The sequence below is a fragment of the Vombatus ursinus genome, unplaced genomic scaffold (assembly GCF_900497805.2).
Source record: "Vombatus ursinus unplaced genomic scaffold, bare-nosed wombat genome assembly UNPS02014832.1, whole genome shotgun sequence".
In the NCBI taxonomy this organism is placed as follows: Eukaryota; Metazoa; Chordata; class Mammalia; order Diprotodontia; family Vombatidae; genus Vombatus; species Vombatus ursinus.
In genome coordinates, this window is record NW_020954610.1 from 24,042,700 (window position 1) to 24,060,333 (window position 17,634).

The window sequence follows — 17,634 nt, forward strand, 5'->3', positions numbered from 1 at the left end:
TCCTAGAATACATGAATTTCCTTATCTTTGGACCCAACTCAATCCCACCTTCTTTCTGAAACCTCTGTCCAATTCAGAATATAGAGAGCAAAGTATATTAGAGCAAGAAGGGAAATTGATGAGCATTCCATCATTTTATAGATGAGGAAACTGAGGCCCACAGACATGAAGGGACTCTCCTAAGGTCCCACAACTTCAGTAAGTAGAAGCAAAATTGGGCCTGTAGCCTACCTCTTCTGACTCACAATCTAGCATTCTTTTCCGCTATCCTGCTCCCCTTGTTTCCAAAGATTTCTTCCTCTTTTAAGGGCCTATACTACTTATGATCTATATCAATCATTTTTAACCTATTTAAAATATTTAACAATATTTTATAGTTATTCACTCTTTAAATCGATATTCATTCTGCCTTCCCAATTACACTGAAAACTCCTTGAAGATAACATGTCAAAGTTTCTTTATTATTATTATTGTCAATATTTTTCTATGAGTATGTTCTATAAGTTTACAACCTCCCCTAAGAGGAAATTTTCATGATGGCCTCAAAAGCATCAATCCAGGGGCAGTTAGGTGGCACAGTGTATAGAGCACCAACCCTGAAGTCAGGAGGACCTGAGTTCAAATCCGGTCTCAGACCAATCACTTGACACTTATTAGCTGTGTGAAGACCCTGGGCAAGTCGCTTAACCCCAATTGCTTAAAAAAACAAACATCAATTCTAATCTTATGACAATGGTTTCCATGCATAGATTCTATAAACTATAACCTCCCTTAAAGGGAAATTGTCATGGTGGTCTCAAGACCACCAGGCCTAATCTTATCACAGGTTACTATTGTGTATAAGGATTATTTAAAATAATTTAAAATTTAAGATTGGGGTTTTAAGTTGAAGACCTTCCAAACAATAGCTATTTTAAGAAAGGAAAGGGAGATGGATGGCTTCTCCATCCCCAACAAAAACCCCTAATGTCATCAAATTAATTCTGCTCTCATACTTAAGTATGGTGAATGACTAAAGAATGACTCAGAGGGTCAGAGGATCAAGCAGTCAATCAAAATTTATTAAGCACCTGCAGCTAAGAATATACTTACACACATGTAAACGACAGTTGCTTCTCTCAAAGAGCTCACAGTCTAATGGGAGAGAGAACATGCAAATAACAATTTATAGGCTTAATTGGAAATAATTAACCAAGAGAAGATAAAAGAATTAAGAGGAATTGTAAAAGACATCCTGTAGAAGGTGAGATTTTAGCTGGAACTTAAAGGAAGACAGGGAACTCAGGTGCAGTTCATCCTATGCATGAGGAACCAGCCAATGCCCAAAGCATGGTGATGGAGTGTCTTGTTTAAGTAACAAGAAGGAGGCCAGTTTCATTGGATAACATGGTATGTTGGTGAGTGTGTGTGTGTGTGTGTGTGTGTGTATGTGTGTGTAAGGATCATGACTTTAGCATTAGAAGAGATCCTACAAGCCATTTAATTCAACCCCTCATTTTGGTAATGATGCTGAGAGAGGTTAATTGACTTTCCTGAGGTCAAAAAAAAGGGTGATATGAAATTATCTTAGCTGAAAGGAACCTTACAGATCATTTAATCCAACATTCTCATTTTATAGATGAGGAAATGAAGACTCAGAGAGGGACATTAAGCTGTTCACAGTCACAGAGTTATACTAGTGATATATACTATGTGTTTATATCTACCTATCTGTGTGTGTATGTGTGTGGGTATCCTGTCCTGTCAATGGTCTTACCATTATATGACATGGTCTACTTTGATGTCACTGATTCAACTCTTGTTTCTACTGAGCAACTGCACAGTGCAATAGAGAGAAAGCTGAATGGGGAGTCAGAACACCTGGATTGAAATCCTGGCTTTGTTATTTACCACCTGTGTGTTGTTGTCATTCAGTCATTTCAGTTATGTCCAACTCTTCATGACCCCATTTGGGGTTTTCTTGACAAAGATACTGTCGTTGTTTGCTGTTTCTTTCTCCAGCTCATTTTATAGATGAGGAAATTGAGGCAAACAGGGTTAAATGACTTGTCTAAGGTCACACAGCTAGGTCTGAACTCAGGAAGATGAGTCTTCCTAACACCAAACACTGTGCTGTACCCACTACACCACCTAGGTGCTTACCACCTCTCTGCCCTTGGGCAAATCACTTTTAGTCCCTACATCTCAATTGCATTATTTTTAAAAGAGCAGATACGGTAAAACGATTGGATTAGAAGCTTCCTGGCTTCTCTGGCTTCCTTCAAGTTCCAGCTAAAATCTCACCTTCTACAGGAAGTCTTTCCCAATCCCTCTTAATTCTAATACCTTCTTTGTTAATCATTTCCAAATTATCCTGTGTTTATTGCATGTTGTCTCTCCCATTAGACTGTGAGCTCTTAGTGAGCAGGGACTGTGTTTTGTTCTGTGTGTGTGTGTGTGTGTGTGTGTGTGTATGTGTGTGAACATAATTATAGCACCTTTGTATTGTTTCTCCCAGTTACAGTCTTGACATATATACAACCAAGCCTCTGTTTTCAGACAAGAGGTTGCGTGGAACTACAGAGCAGAGATGCCAACATGACCATTGTACCATATGTACTTTATTTGAGAGCGAAAGCTAATAACTCTTTCCATTCTGACAAGGCACCAGGGAGGGTAGATAAGGCTAAGGCAGTCAAGATTCATCTGAGATAAAAACTCTGAGAAAATGAAATACACAATAGTGTTGAGTCATGAAAGTAACAAACCACCAGCTAGAGGAACATTGGAAAATATTTCATATCTCTACAAAAATATTCTAGTCTACTGTTCCCCAAGAAACAGATCATAAAAGAAATGAAACCTTTATCATTTACTACAAACTTATATTGAACTTTTAGCACTAGGGACTATATCTAGGGAAGGCTGGTGACTCACATTTATAATGGGAGGAGACAGTGGGGATGGAGGATAATAGCATCATAAATTTGGAACTTGAAGAGACTTTTGAGATCATCCACTTCAATTTTTTTTCAGTTTACAATTGAATAAACTGAGAATCACTAATACAGTTGTATTCTGCTCTTAAGTCCAGCCTTAGGGGGATAACCCCAACTCTCCCTCACCTTCAAAAAAGGGGTGATTTTCTACGTTTACTAATGCCAGAGCCTTGGCATAATATATATTGTATCTAGTTCTAGTTAGTTTTCTCTCATTCCTTCCTTTCTTATTCCCTTCTCCATATTTTTATCCCTAATCTAGGAAGGCATGTTGGATCTTATGGAAATAAAAAAGGAAGAATTAGTCTGACTTTGAACATTATTGGGGTGGAGGATGTAAATATTATAAAGTTGCTAGCAAAATTATACCACGACATGGAATATTAGAGTGAGATGGGCCTATAGAATTATTCTAGTCCAAACTACTCATTTCACAGATGACAAAACAAGGGTCCAGAGAGAATGACATATTCTTTATAGAATAGTACTAAACAAAACAAGCCATTTGGACTCCAGTATAGTGTGTTGGCAAACAAGAAAAAAATAAGCATACACCATAAATTATATAACTTTGATTTCTGAATTTCTAGAATTTTCTATGGAAAGGCTAATTTCAGTCTTATCTCAGTATTTATTCAATTTTTGTACATAGCTGTTTCCATCAAATGTTTCCAGTTCTTCTCTTATAGAATCAGATAAGTTTAACCTTTGAACAGAGCATAGAAATCATAAGTTATGATTTCCTACATTTTGAAAATGAGGCCACTGAGTCCTAGAGATTAAATAATTTACCAAGGTGTTATAGAAGATTAATGACAGAATCCAGACAAGAACTGGGTCTCCTGATTTCCTATGCAGTGCTCGATCCATTGCACTTCCTTTGCCCTCCCACCCCAGAAAACTACACTTATGAATTTTAAAAGTGATCAAAAAGAAATTGCATCAACAACAACAACAGCAACAACAACAATGGTAACTAACATTTTATAGTTTTTTTTTATATATTTGTAATCTCTTTTGATCATTGCCATAACCCTATGAGGTATGTTCTGTTATTATACTCATTTTAAGGATGAGAAAACTGGTGCTGACAGAACTGAAGTTACTTTCCTGGGGTCACACAACTAATAAGTTTGTGAGGCAGAATTTGAACTCAGTTCTTCCTGATTCCAGTCCTTCAACCTCAATATCATCTTCTGTGAAGTAGGCTAATATGTCAAATAAAATACGAATGAAAATGAACTGGACTGAAGTTTTAATGAACAGACTGATAGCCACGGCTGATTGGCATGTCTTCTGCACTGTTGTGAAGAATAATACTTCTTTGGCCAAAAGAAACTCATTCTTCAGACTCTTCTGGGGGTTACATACCAAACCTGAAGCATGCTGTCAGAACTGTGATGGGAGAAAATACCTGTACCTGCCTGCCAAACATGGTTACCATCTTTAAATAAGTTTGTGTGCATTTGCAGGAACTTGTGAGTCTCCTATTGAAAATGAACAGGAGACTGGTGAGTTCCCGGGAACACCCACAAATTTTCCTGCTAATTCTCACTACTTTGCAAAGGACAACAAGGCCTGTCTATTGGCTGCCACTGTTTCAGTATCTTCTTTTTAGGAATACAAAGAAAGCATCACCCAACATTCTTGGAATCCTTTAAAGGAAAACAATGCCTAAAACACTGTCATTCCTCTTTATGTGTTCCTGTACTATCAGCATACCATAAGTATAAAGTTTCCTTGGTTAGCTCCCCCCCAGCTCCCACCTATGATTTTTTTTCCCACGTTTATATATTTTCAAGTTTAAGTCTTCAGGATACATTTGTAAATTGAGTGGACAATTCATGACAATAGTTGAAATACCACTCTATTTAGTTTTATAACACATGAACAATTTGGTGGAATTAATGTTACTTCATTATGTGAAAAGATCTGCAGCCTTTAGAGAGTCAGATTTTTTAAAATAAATGAATATAGAAAGAATTAAATTACAAGTAGCCTGAATATTTCTTTAATTCTTTCTCATTGAAATTTTTTTGGGGGTTTTTATTTATCCCTTTCATCCTATAAAATCATGTTTCTCTTTCAGGTCTTTTTATAGTATTAAGTTTGGGAGAATTTCTTGGATCCTGTCCCCATCTATTTTTGTTTTATTTTATTTTTTGAAAGGAGGACATTTAATGAAATATTTTAGTTTTTAATATTTCATGGAGTTACATACAAATGTTCTTATTATTTGGATTCATTCCATAAGATTTACAATTTGCTATATTACAAATCAGATGCCAAAATTTCACAGATTTATGGATTTCTTCCAATATTCTGCACTATTTCTTTATTTTAAATGAAAGTCAGTGTGGTCTGATGGAAATCAATGGGTTTCAACCCCACCTCTAACATTAATTAGCAATGCAACCTTATAATCCTCTTAAACTCTCTCCTACTCCACAAAATGTAAAATGATAAAGTGCTTGCACCTACCTCACATATTTTGCAGTAGATATCTATCTAAATTCTATGGGAATTCTTCCTCCTACTTGGATCTAATTCAATAGGAATATGGACCAATAACCTACAGAGTTGGCATATTTTTGAAGGAGGCAGAGGCATGGGTAGTGGTTGAGCAACATGCTTTATTAACATCATCACTGTGATATCATCATGCAAAAGTCAACTACAAGATTCCTTTGCCTAGTGATCTGTCATAATGGATTGATTCTGACTTTCCCTTCTATAAGCAAAGAGAAGAAAGTTTAAGTCTCTTGTCCAGGCACAAATCAAGAACATGAAGTCATTTACAATAATAGTCATAGGATCAAAGATTGAGAGCTGGAAGGAATTGTTGAGGTCATTGACTCCAAACCCCTCATTTTGTAGCTGAAGAAACTCAGGCCCAAAAAAGGTAAGTGACATGCCCAGAATTGCATAGCAATATTTACACTAAAGTCTTCTTGACTCCAAGTCCTCTGCTCTCTCTGCTACACCATGCTGCTTCCTGTCCATTCATCTCCTTTGAACATAGTTTCTAACTTTTCTGTAAGCATATTAATCTCATTAAAAGTGATATTAAATTCTCTGAGGATATAGATTAGATTTATTCTTTTCTCATATTCCTTCCCTAAAGGACATAGCAATGTAATAGCATATATAGAACACCATTATCATATATCCTGATGACAATAAATGAAGAATAATTGATGATACACCTAATATATCATTGCTGAGACAACTCCTGACCTTCAAAGGTTTACATTCTATGGGGTTAGAGAAAATTATGTTACATAAATAGTCACATGCAAAAATATATAGAAAATAAATACAGTGTAATCAGGAAAGATTTTTCTAGTAAGAGGCACTGGTGTTGAGCCTTGAAGGAAGTTAGAGATTCTAACAAAGAGAAGTGAGGAGGGAACACAGCTCAGGAATGGGAAGATAAGGAGAAGTCAAGTCTCTATAAGGGCACTGAGGTAAGAGATAGAATTTTGTGTATGGAGAACAAGTAGCCAAGTTTTTTGGCCGTATCATTTGACACTGTAGACCACCTACTCTTTTCTCTTAGAAAAACTCTATTTTGTGGGATTTTGTTCCACCTACACCCATTTTTTCATGTGAAGAACCTAAAACCAAGACAGGTTGCTACTTGTATAGGATTACAAAGGTAGAAAACATCAGAGGTGACCTATTTTATTTTCAGTTAAAGTTTTCTTGATGTCTTTTGTTTATATGTTACAGTCATTTCAAACTCCCTCAAAAAATCTACTTAGTGAAACTTACCTTGAACAAAGAAAAAGTTATACAAAATCGAGTGTTACAGTGATTTTGACTCAAAGCATATGCAACATTCTACACTCAAAGTCCTCCAACTCTTTAAGGCAAAGTGGGGAGAGGGTGCATTTTTTCATCTCTTCTCTAGGGCCAACAATGGTCATTACAGTTTCAAAGTGTTTGGCTTTATTTTAACATTTTTTTTTATTTATGTCACTGTAATTATTGTGTATATTTTTTCCTGGATCTGGTAATTTTACTCTTCATTTGTTCATGTAAATTGTTCTATGTTTCTGTGAATTTTTCTGCTTGTTTTTTAAATTATAGTCCCATTACATTCATTTACAACAATTTGTTCATCTGTTCCTCTATTACTCCATCTTTTTAATGAGAATTTGACATCATCTGTAGGTGAAGACACTGACTTGAATGAGCTGCCATTGAAACATGAAGATGAATTTTAGTGTTTTTGTTGCCCTGATAATGTCTCAATAGCTGTTAAGTTTAAGGAAATCTTTGAATATGTTTTTCCTTCTTCTCTAGGGCAAAAATTTCTAATTCTATTCCTGGACTAGATTATTTCTAGAGGCCTTTGCACTCTAACATTTTATGATTATATTATTCAAAAGTTATCATAACTCTTATTTGAATACAACTTTTAATCATCCCAACTCCATTATTACATACTTTCCCTTCATTTGCAAAGTAATAAATTCCACTGAATAGATCATAATATGCTGGTGGAATAGTATCCATTATCATTTTTTTTTCCAAAATACAATCCCCACAGAAAATTTCCTTGCATATACTTCCTTATGCAGATGTTTAACTTTAAAAATGATGAAAAGAAAGTTTGAGGACAAATTTACTATGATATTGATTATATGAAAATTATTGTTGCTTATTTTAGCCATGGAAGAAGAAACTTGCTATCAGTATGATGATAAATGTCTTGTTCTGAATTTTGGGTACAAGTATGACTTCAGAAAAGTGAAGCGTGCTTCTAATGAGACTTTCCAAAAAGCAATATTCTTAGCCAGACAATGCATTCTGATGTTTAGGTCAGGTAATAAGTACACCATGCCCAGGACTTAGGGAGAGAGAGAGAGTGTCTCAAAGATGGAAGCAGGAGGTTTCCTAGAATGTTTTCTTCTAGTCACTTAAGCTTGATGAAAATTCATAGATAGGAGAAGCAGTTTGCAGCTGCAATTGAATCTGGAATGTCAAATTATCGAATATGAAATCTCCTGTTCCAGGAACTAAGTTTCATTAGAGTAAAAATTTGTAAATTATGCATGAAGAAAAAACGGTAAATTATTTCCTTTTAAATGTTGGAAATAAAAGGAATATTTGATGCAAGGAAATCATATGAGACTTTGTATTCATACCCCCTTTCATCTAAGCTAAGAATCTAATCATAGTTGTATTAATCATTGTCTTCAAATCCAAGGAGTTTGCACTTTTTTTTTCTTTTATGCCCCATCAACTCTAATATTCCCATTGAATCTTAAGTTAATTGATTTTTGAAGGCCTTTTACTTTTTTTGGGGGGGGGAAGAGGTCTAGCACTTTAGACCTGTAAATAAATTCTTTCAATTCTGAAGGGAAAATACTTATTTACTTTACCATGAAAAACCTCAACCTCACAAGACTATCATAATGGGTAACATTTATATGTCACTTTAAGTTTTATAAATACTTTATGTGTATTATATACTTTATAATTATACTTTACATTTTTATATTTATATATTGTACTTTATAAATACTTTACATGTATTATATTATTTGATCCTCACAACAATCCTGTGAAATAGGTGCTATATAATTATCCCCATTTTACAGAATCTGATAGAGGTTAAGGGACTTATCCATGACAAAGATAGAATCACAAAGAAAATAGTGGCTAAGGCAGAATTGAACTCATATTCAAGAATTTAGACTCCAATGCACCCCTCTACATACCCTACCACCAAGCTGCCTCTCTCCCCATGACTCAAGGTCTGACACTGTGTGCTATTCGGCTGTGGATTCTTCAGCTTTGTTTTATGATTGCCCTTTGCATTTCTCCCTCCTCCCCCTAGATTTAGGCTGTATGCATTAAAATATTAGACTGTGTCATAGTTGAATGATTATTTATTTAGAGACTTTAGTCATATGATGTCAAGATAACAATTTTACTTATCAAAAGTTCCACGTCAGAAAAAAAATAAAAAAAATTCTTCAACTAGTGATAGCAGTCTGAGAAATATGATCTCATGACTATAGCTGATCCCTAAGTTTTGTCACCGTGAGTTACTTGTACAATTATTGTGAACGTTGAATTAAATACAAAGCTTATGCAATTATTTTGACTACCCTAATGAAAAAAGATCAATTATGTGATGAATGCCATTAAATGTGATTGATCAAAGCCAAAATTTGACTTTAATCTGCTTTTATTTGCATGGTATAAGATAGGCCATATACCTGACTATCCTTCAACTTTGTGCAGTTTACCCAACCCAACTCTCCCTGGTGGCTAGCTCAGGTGATCTTCAGTGTTGCTTTTCCTGGGCATTCCCTTCCCTTCTGTACTTTCTTGACCAGCAACCTCATACAACTCAGGGAGCAATTCTATTTCATAATGCCTCAACTTCTCTCCCCCCTAACCTGCCATCAGAAATGACTGTTTTGTTACTGTTCACTACTGTAAATCAACACACCCACAGGAAGAAACTCCACCTCTTAGCAGACAGTGACTTCTTTCCTTAGGCCAAGGCTGCTTAAACTTTTTCCATTCACAACCCCTTAGCAATTTTTACGTGATAGTATATAAGTATATAAAATAGGTATACAAATCAAACATTTACTGATAAAAAAATCATAAAGAAATTTATTTTAAAACAATTCTTTGTTATACATATAATTTTACCATTTATTAAAGATGAAAGCAAATTCACGTATTGATGAGGATGAGATGGATGTGCTTGTTTGTTTTTAAATAAAGAATTAAATCTCGGGCAGAATATTTGATACCAAAGAACATAGAGAATCTTCAACATTTTTCAGAGTTGATTAATATTTTGATCTTATAATCATCAATGCTGAGAACTCCACTTTACATAAATATGTAGTATAAAATGGCAGAAGCATATTTAGGGCCATTTCAGAAATTGTTGGAAATTTTGTCCTAATCGCAAGCCAAAATTAATTTAACAATTTTGTATGTATAGTAAAAATGCTGCAATTTATAACATACAATAATCTTGAATCTGAGCCGAGGTATTTCTGGCAGCATTTGTTGGCATTGCATGGCTTGATGGGATGCACAGTGCAAAGTGTGCATATTGTGTGTTCAGAACGAAGGCTACAGTGAAGTTGAACATTGCAATATGAGTAAGCACTGCCAAAAACACCTCGGATTCATTACGTGTTGTATTTTGAGTTAAATTTTGGTTGTTGCACATTCAGAAACCTTTTGCTGTTTCCAAATTTTTCACAGCCCCCACAATTCAGTTACACATCCTATGTGGAGTCACGACCCACAGTTTAAGAAGCACTGCTGAAGTCCCTACCACAGGATTCATCAAGAGGAATTGCTGCATTAGCCATCTTAATGAACAATTCTGGTTCTGTAACCCCATAGCTAAAACAAAATAAAACAAAAACTGCATTTTGTAGCCATTTCCTACTTAATAAAGCTTAAAGTTAACCAAAGATCCTAAGGACATTTATTGGACTTTATTTCCTGATATTTTGCAAACTTTATTTCAATATATTAGTTTGCTTTCTAATCCTGTGATTTTATTACATGCAATTAAAAACATTATTATGAGAAGGGATCCATTGTTTTTTTTTTTTCTTAGACAGCCAAAGAGATCAATGACATATAAAAAGTTTAAGAACCCCAGGCTTAAATGATGTCTAAGATTCCTTAAAACTCAAAATTTTATGCTTTGTGTTATTCCCTCTGTTCAGAACTCTTCACTTTCCCAATTACAAACCATCCCTATCTCTATTTGTTGAATTCTTAGCCATGCTTCAATGCCTATCTGTAATATTACTTTCTCCATTACTTCTTCAGTCTTTCCATGGAGTGAAAAGTTATCTCTACCTCTGAATTCCCATTGTGCATTGTCCATACCTTATATGTGATATATCATACTTTATATGTGATATGTCACAACTTGGATTAACATCATTTGTGTATATAACTTAAAACTCTTAAAGGGTAATTTTTTTTCATTTTCTTTTTTGATGAGATGTTGCCTGCAACAAAGAGACACGCCTAACGGGAGAGCGCGAAATGAAGAAACGTGGGCCAAGAGGGGCAGTGAAGACTGAGCCATTTATTCATCTGAGGGTCACAGACTATATAGGCAAAAGTTTGGAACTTCAAAAGATACCTAGTGTGGGAAAATATACATATCTCCTTACTGTTACTGATTACTTTCAAGGTTTAGAACTCAGTAAAAGATGCCTTCAGGACATAAATGCAGATTCAGTGAAAGTGTTTACATACAAGGATTTACATACATCTTAAGCAAATGGTTTCAAGACAAAGATAATTAGTCATTAATAGGCCTGAACAATCATTCTCAAGACTGTCCCAGGTTGTTGTCTCAAAGTAGTGATTAGTCCACCTATGTTTGCCAAAGCTATCCCTCCTGCATAACTTCTATTGTGTCACTATTACACAGTTATTTCAGAAGCTCCTTAATTGTATGGGAGAATTGTGAGCCAACAATCTTGAATACCTGAGCCCTTGAGGGTGAGGACAGAAAGGAGTTAAACTTTGTCCTGGATTCTTCAATCCAGATAGGCAAGAGTTAAACTTTGCCCTGGATCTTCAACCCAAATTGGACTCCTCAGAGCTGGCCCTCCACAATGAGACAGTTGGGGTTAAGTGACTTGCGCAGGGTCACACAGCTAGTAAGTGTCAAGTGTCTGAGGTCAGATTTGAACTCAGGTCCTCCTGACTCCAAGGCCACAGCTCTATCCACTGCATCATCTAGCTGCCCCTTTCATTTATCTTTGAATCCCAAATAGTATTTGATCAAAATTTTTCTTTGCATCCCAAATAACACAGTGTCACTCCTGTAGTAGCAGCATCTCCCCAAACTCCCTCCCTGGAGAATGTAAGTTTCTTGAGAGAAGGAACAACTTTTGTTTCTGTTTTTTGTTTTTTTGTTTTTTTCCCATTATATCCTTAGGCCTTAGTATAATGACTCAGAAGTGTTAGGCACTTAACATATGCTTTTTAAATTGAATTGAAGAAGTTGTAAAACTTGAAGAAGATGTTTGAGTTATACACAGACTTTGGGAATATAACTTTGGGTTCCAAATTTTCTCCCTTCCTCCCTCCTCATCCACCCTCATTGAAAAGGCAAGCAACCCAATGTAGGTTATACATGTGCAGTTATCTAAAACACTTCCATAGTAGACATGCTGTGAAAAACTAACTCTATTTCCGTTAATCCTATCCTGCCCCCCCAATTTATTCTATTCTTTCTTTTGACCCTGTCCCTCAGAAGTATTTGCTTCTGATTACCCCCTTTCCCAATCTGCCTTCCTCTCTATCATCCCCCTACTCTCTTGTCCCCTTCCCCTCCTATTTTCCTGTAGAGTAAGACAGATTTCCACATCCAATTGAGTGTGTATGTTATTCCCTCCTTAAGTCAAATCCTATGAGAATAAGATTCACTCATTCCCTCTCACCTTCCCCTGTTTCCCCTCCACTGTAAGAGACTTTTCTGTTTTTTTGAGATAATTTACCCCATTCTACCTCTCCCTTTCTCCTTCTCCAGTATAATCCTCTCTCACCCCTTAATTTTATTCTCCAGATATGATGCCTTCATCTTCAACTCACCCTGTGCCCTCTATCTAACTATTTATCTATCTATCTATCTCTCTATATATATACATACATATAATTTTTTCCCTCCAACTACCCTAATATTGACAAAGGACTCATGAATTACAAATATCATCTTTCCATGCAGGAATGTAAACAGTTCAACCTTAATAAGTCTCTTATGATTTCTCTTTTCTGTTTACCTCTTCATGTTCCACTTGAGTCTTGTATTTGAAAGTCAAATTTTCTATTCAACTCTGGTCTTTTCATCAAGAATGCTTGAAAGTCCTCTATTTCACTGAATGACCATTTTTTCTCCTAAAACGTTATACTCAGTTTTGCTGGGTAAGTGATTATTGGTTGTAATCCTATCTTCTTTGCCCTCTGGAATATTATATTCCATGCCCTGCAGTCCCTTAATGTAGAAGCTGCTAAATCTTGTGTTATCCTGATTATGTTTCCACCATATTTGAATTGTTTCTTTCTGGCTGCTTGTAATATTTTCTCCTTGACCTGGGAACTCAGGAATTTGGCTACAATATTCCTAGGAGTTTTCCTTTGGGGATCTCTTTCAGGCGATCAGTGAATTCTTTCCATTTCTATTTTGCCCTCTGGTTTTAAAATATCAGGGTAGTTTTCTTTGATAATTTCTTGAAAGATGATGTCTCAGCTCTTTTTTTGATCATGGCTTTCAGATAGTCCAATAATTTTTAAATTCTCTCTCCTGGATCTATTTTCCAGGTCAGTTGTTCATACAATGAGATATTTCACATTGTTTTCTAATTTTTCATTCTTTTGGATTTGTTTTACAGTGTCTTGATTTTTCATAAAGTCACTAGCTTCCAATTGCTCTATTCTAATTTTTCAGGAAGTATTTTCTTCAGTAATCTTTTGGACTTCCTTTTCCATTTGGCCAATTTTGCTTTTGAGGGCATTCTTCTCCTCATTGGCTTTTTGGACTTCTTTTCCATTTGGGTTAGGCTATTTTTTAAGGTGTTATTTTCTTCAGTATTTTTTTTGGGTCTCCTTTAGCAAGCTGTTGACTTGCTTTTCATGATTTTCTTGCAGCACTCTCATTTCTCTTCCCAATTTTTCCTCTACTTCTCTTACTTGCTTCTCAAAATCCCTTTTGAGGTCTTCCAAGGCCTGGGACTGATTCATATTTTTCTTGGAGGCTTTGGATGTAGGAGCTCTGGCTTCGCTGTCTTCTTCTGGTTGTATGTTTTGATCTTCTTTGTCACCAAAGTAAGATAATATAGTCTGACTCTTTTTGCAGTGCTTACTCATGATCCCGGCCAATTACTTGAATTTTAAACTCTTTGTTAAGGTAAGAGTGTGCTTCCAATGTGAAGAATGTACTGTCCCAAGCTTCGGAGGTTTGTACAGCTGTTTTCAGAGGTACTTTTAGGGACCTGTCAATTTTCAGTTCTTCCAAGGTGGTATGATAAGGGGTGAGGTGTTTCCTCTCCACTGCCACAACAAATTTCACCATGCTAGCACTCCTCCTTGCCCCAGGACTGCCCTTCAGAATTGTGACCCAGAGCCAAGCACGAGCAAAGCAAGAGATTCCTGCCTCAGCACTGGAAAAGAGATCCCTGCAATCCCCTTCTGATCAGCCACATAATTCCCCCTCAGTCTGTGGATGCAAAGCTCAGGAAAAAACCATTGGGACTTGCGGCTGAGACCTAGCTCCTCTCTCACCACAGTCACAGACTTTTCCCACTGACCTTCTAAGTTGTCTTTGGTGTTTGTGGGTTGAGAAATCTTGGAAACTGCCACAGCTGCCTTCGATTCAGCCCTCTGAGGCCTACTCCAGGGTCTCTGCGGCCTGTGCGCCCATGCCGAACTGCGCTTCTCTCCCCGCCTGGCGCGATATAACTTTCTGATTAACCATCCAGGTTTTCTTGGGCTAGAAATCTGTTTCACTCTGTCTTTTTGTGAGTTCTGCTGCTTTAGAATTTGGTTAGAGCCATTTTTTACAAGTATTTGGAGGGGTTTGGGGGAGAGCTCAAGCAAGTCACTTTCTTCACTGTACCATCTTGGCTCCACCCTTTTTTTTAAAAGTTGCATATCCTTCCACAAATCTGCTGGGATAACTACTTCTTGGCTAGAAAAATGCTTCATTAAATAAAAGTTGTACTCATTACAAAATAGTGCAGTTTATAGTTAAGAACTAATATTATGGTCTATCTGTGATGTAAACATCATAGACTGCCAACAGGATTTCTTTTATTATAAAATAAAGTTTCATAAATTTAGTATTATTTATTGAAATTAATTTAACTATAGGTTATCCATGATGTGACTCAATCTCCTTATTTTGAAAACTAAAGGGTCTATTTAACTACATATGCTAAGAGACCTGAGAAATATAAACCCCATGGTCCTGTGAATTGATGAAGACTGTAAATTATAGGAAGAATTTTAAAGTCATAGAGTTGTTAATTTCAAGTAAATGCAGTAATTCATGCCAAAATAATAAACTATTGCCAAGAAAATTTCAGTAGAAAGTTATTACATTTTTTTCTTCAATTAACAGTATGAAGGCAAATCTTACCCAGTTCCTAATAAATATAGTACATATTAATGGAATATGGTAGGGTGGAAAAAAGGGTGAAAATACTTGTCTTCAAATCCTGTCCCTTATACTGGTAGCTCTGTGACCACAGGCAAATCTTAAAGACATTATGAATATCAGTTTATTCATCTACAAAAGCCCAAAATATTAACTATAGTGATGACCTCACAGGGTGACTGTCACCATCAAATGAGATCACATCTATACTTCATTGTATAAACCTTAAAACACTATGACAACTATCATCAATATTATTGAATACAATATGTATTCTTCTTTGTCCTCAATCATCATGAGAAGTTGGATTCATTTTTTTTGATAGTTCTTTTCCACTTGATTGTCTTTTGGTCTTGCTAGGCTGACAAGTCTAAATTAATACAATGCACCTTTAGTAAAGACTGCTCTGATATGGGGGTCTGGAGCTCTTTATGGCACATCTTTCAAGCCTCTAACACTTAAAGTAAATGATGACAAGTTTTTAAATGAACTCCACAAGTTGATTTTATGTTAAATTTTGTTGCTGACTTCAATTACATTATTCATTTGTAAAAGGATTTAGGATCACATGCAATATCAGTGAAAAATGTTTCCTTTAATCATCACATGCATCAGTGGGCAATATTCTCTTTTAGCCACTTTGCTAGAATATATTATTATTTTTCATGTCAGTAGTTCATTTTTTGTCTTACCATTTGGAAGTTTGTTTTCAAATTTGAGGGTGAAAGATATATAGAGAATGGAAAAGGAGGTGGATTGTATTTATTGTGCACGAACTTTTCATTTTCTATTCTATTTATAATTTTGCATTATTTCACACACATTATTTTAGCTCTCTTCACACACAAAAAAAAGTATTCAACCTTCCTTTGGAACTCTACCTCCTACTCACTCAAATGCACCAGCAGGGAGTGTCACATTAGTGTTATATTAAATCCTTCAACTGAGGACTCCCTTGCCAGTCTTGCCTTTGCTTTATTTCCTCTTGTTAAAAGTAGCTATTTAAAATAAAGCTGACGCTATGTCCTGAACTGTGGCAAGAGTTATATTTCCCCCTCTTACTCCTTTTGTTTTAGATTGCTTGTACATGTGGGCTGAGAAATTAAAGACTGTAGGAATGGAGCAATATCTAATGAGTAATTTCTAACTAGCATAAGCAGTCCTTCAACTTAGAATTCCAATCTAGATCTCAAGCAGAGATTATAAGAAGCTACAAAGGGCTCTTTAATGTAGCAAAAACTTGATCAACTAGAACTCAATAAACCCAAACTTTCAATATCCCAACTTAACTGTACTTCTTTACTATTTTTGAAGTAATAGAAACTACAAGAAAATAATCTGATATTGGGGATTCATTTTTTAGAGCTTCCATGATATGTCCTAAAGTCAATTCATTCCAATCTGCCATACTTCCTTTATCTGCAATATCTTCTTCAGCACAACTACCAAAACCACCACCACCTCCCTCTAACTCCATCATTCATTTTGTAAAATGATGGAGGGAATGGCAAAATAATGTTCTATCAGCCAGAATCATAATACACTGGGGACTCTGTGTGCCTTGAGACTACTATGATAGCCACAAGACCTTGCAAGAACCCTGGAATACTGACCGTGTGTGTCCTGGTAATACAACTGATTATATTAACACCCAGGGTGATGAAGCTGCTCTTATGAAACTAAGAAAATGATAGGAGGCACAGAGTTGTTCTTCTCAAAATTATTGCTATCTTTAACTTGACACAAAGTTAGTAGAGCCAGTGTTACTCCTCCATGTTCTGGTACCACGAGAAGGTGAAATAAATTGGAACAAATTAGAAATACCAGTATCATACCTATTGGAAATGGTTTAATTCTGATGAAATTGACTAGTAAAGAGGGCAAAACATGATTATAGATGAAATAAATTGAAGATGTGAATGCTTTCATTATGTCAGTACTTTATCATAACAAAATAAAATATGTTGAAATATCCAAGAATTTTATCAGGTCACGGAAGTTTAAAAAACTAAAATAATCAATGACACATTAGATTACTCCCACAATACCATCACATTAAAGAAAGTCATTTGTTTACCTTAGGAAAAAAACATTACCTGAAAGATTTAAAACAAAGTAAAATTATGATTAAAAGGCTATGTACAGAACATTTTCTTCAAAATCTCTGATTTTCAATATTCTAATAGTCACAAGGCTGTCTAATACTGGGCAGAGAATATGAGAATTTTCATCTGTTTTATTGGATACAATATAATGAAAGATCAGATTGAATGCTTTAGTAGTAAATTTTCTTAAAAGATCATGAGTAAAGTAAAAAAGCATGGTCTAAAGAAAGTTTATAAACAGTTAAGGAAAGCCTACTTAAGCTATAAGGGAGAGAACTCAAGATGACAGTAAAAGTGAATTAAAGTGAAACCAATCTTATATTTTTATTATCTTGTTATATGAATTATTGATAGTAAGGTTTTGAATTGCCTTAAA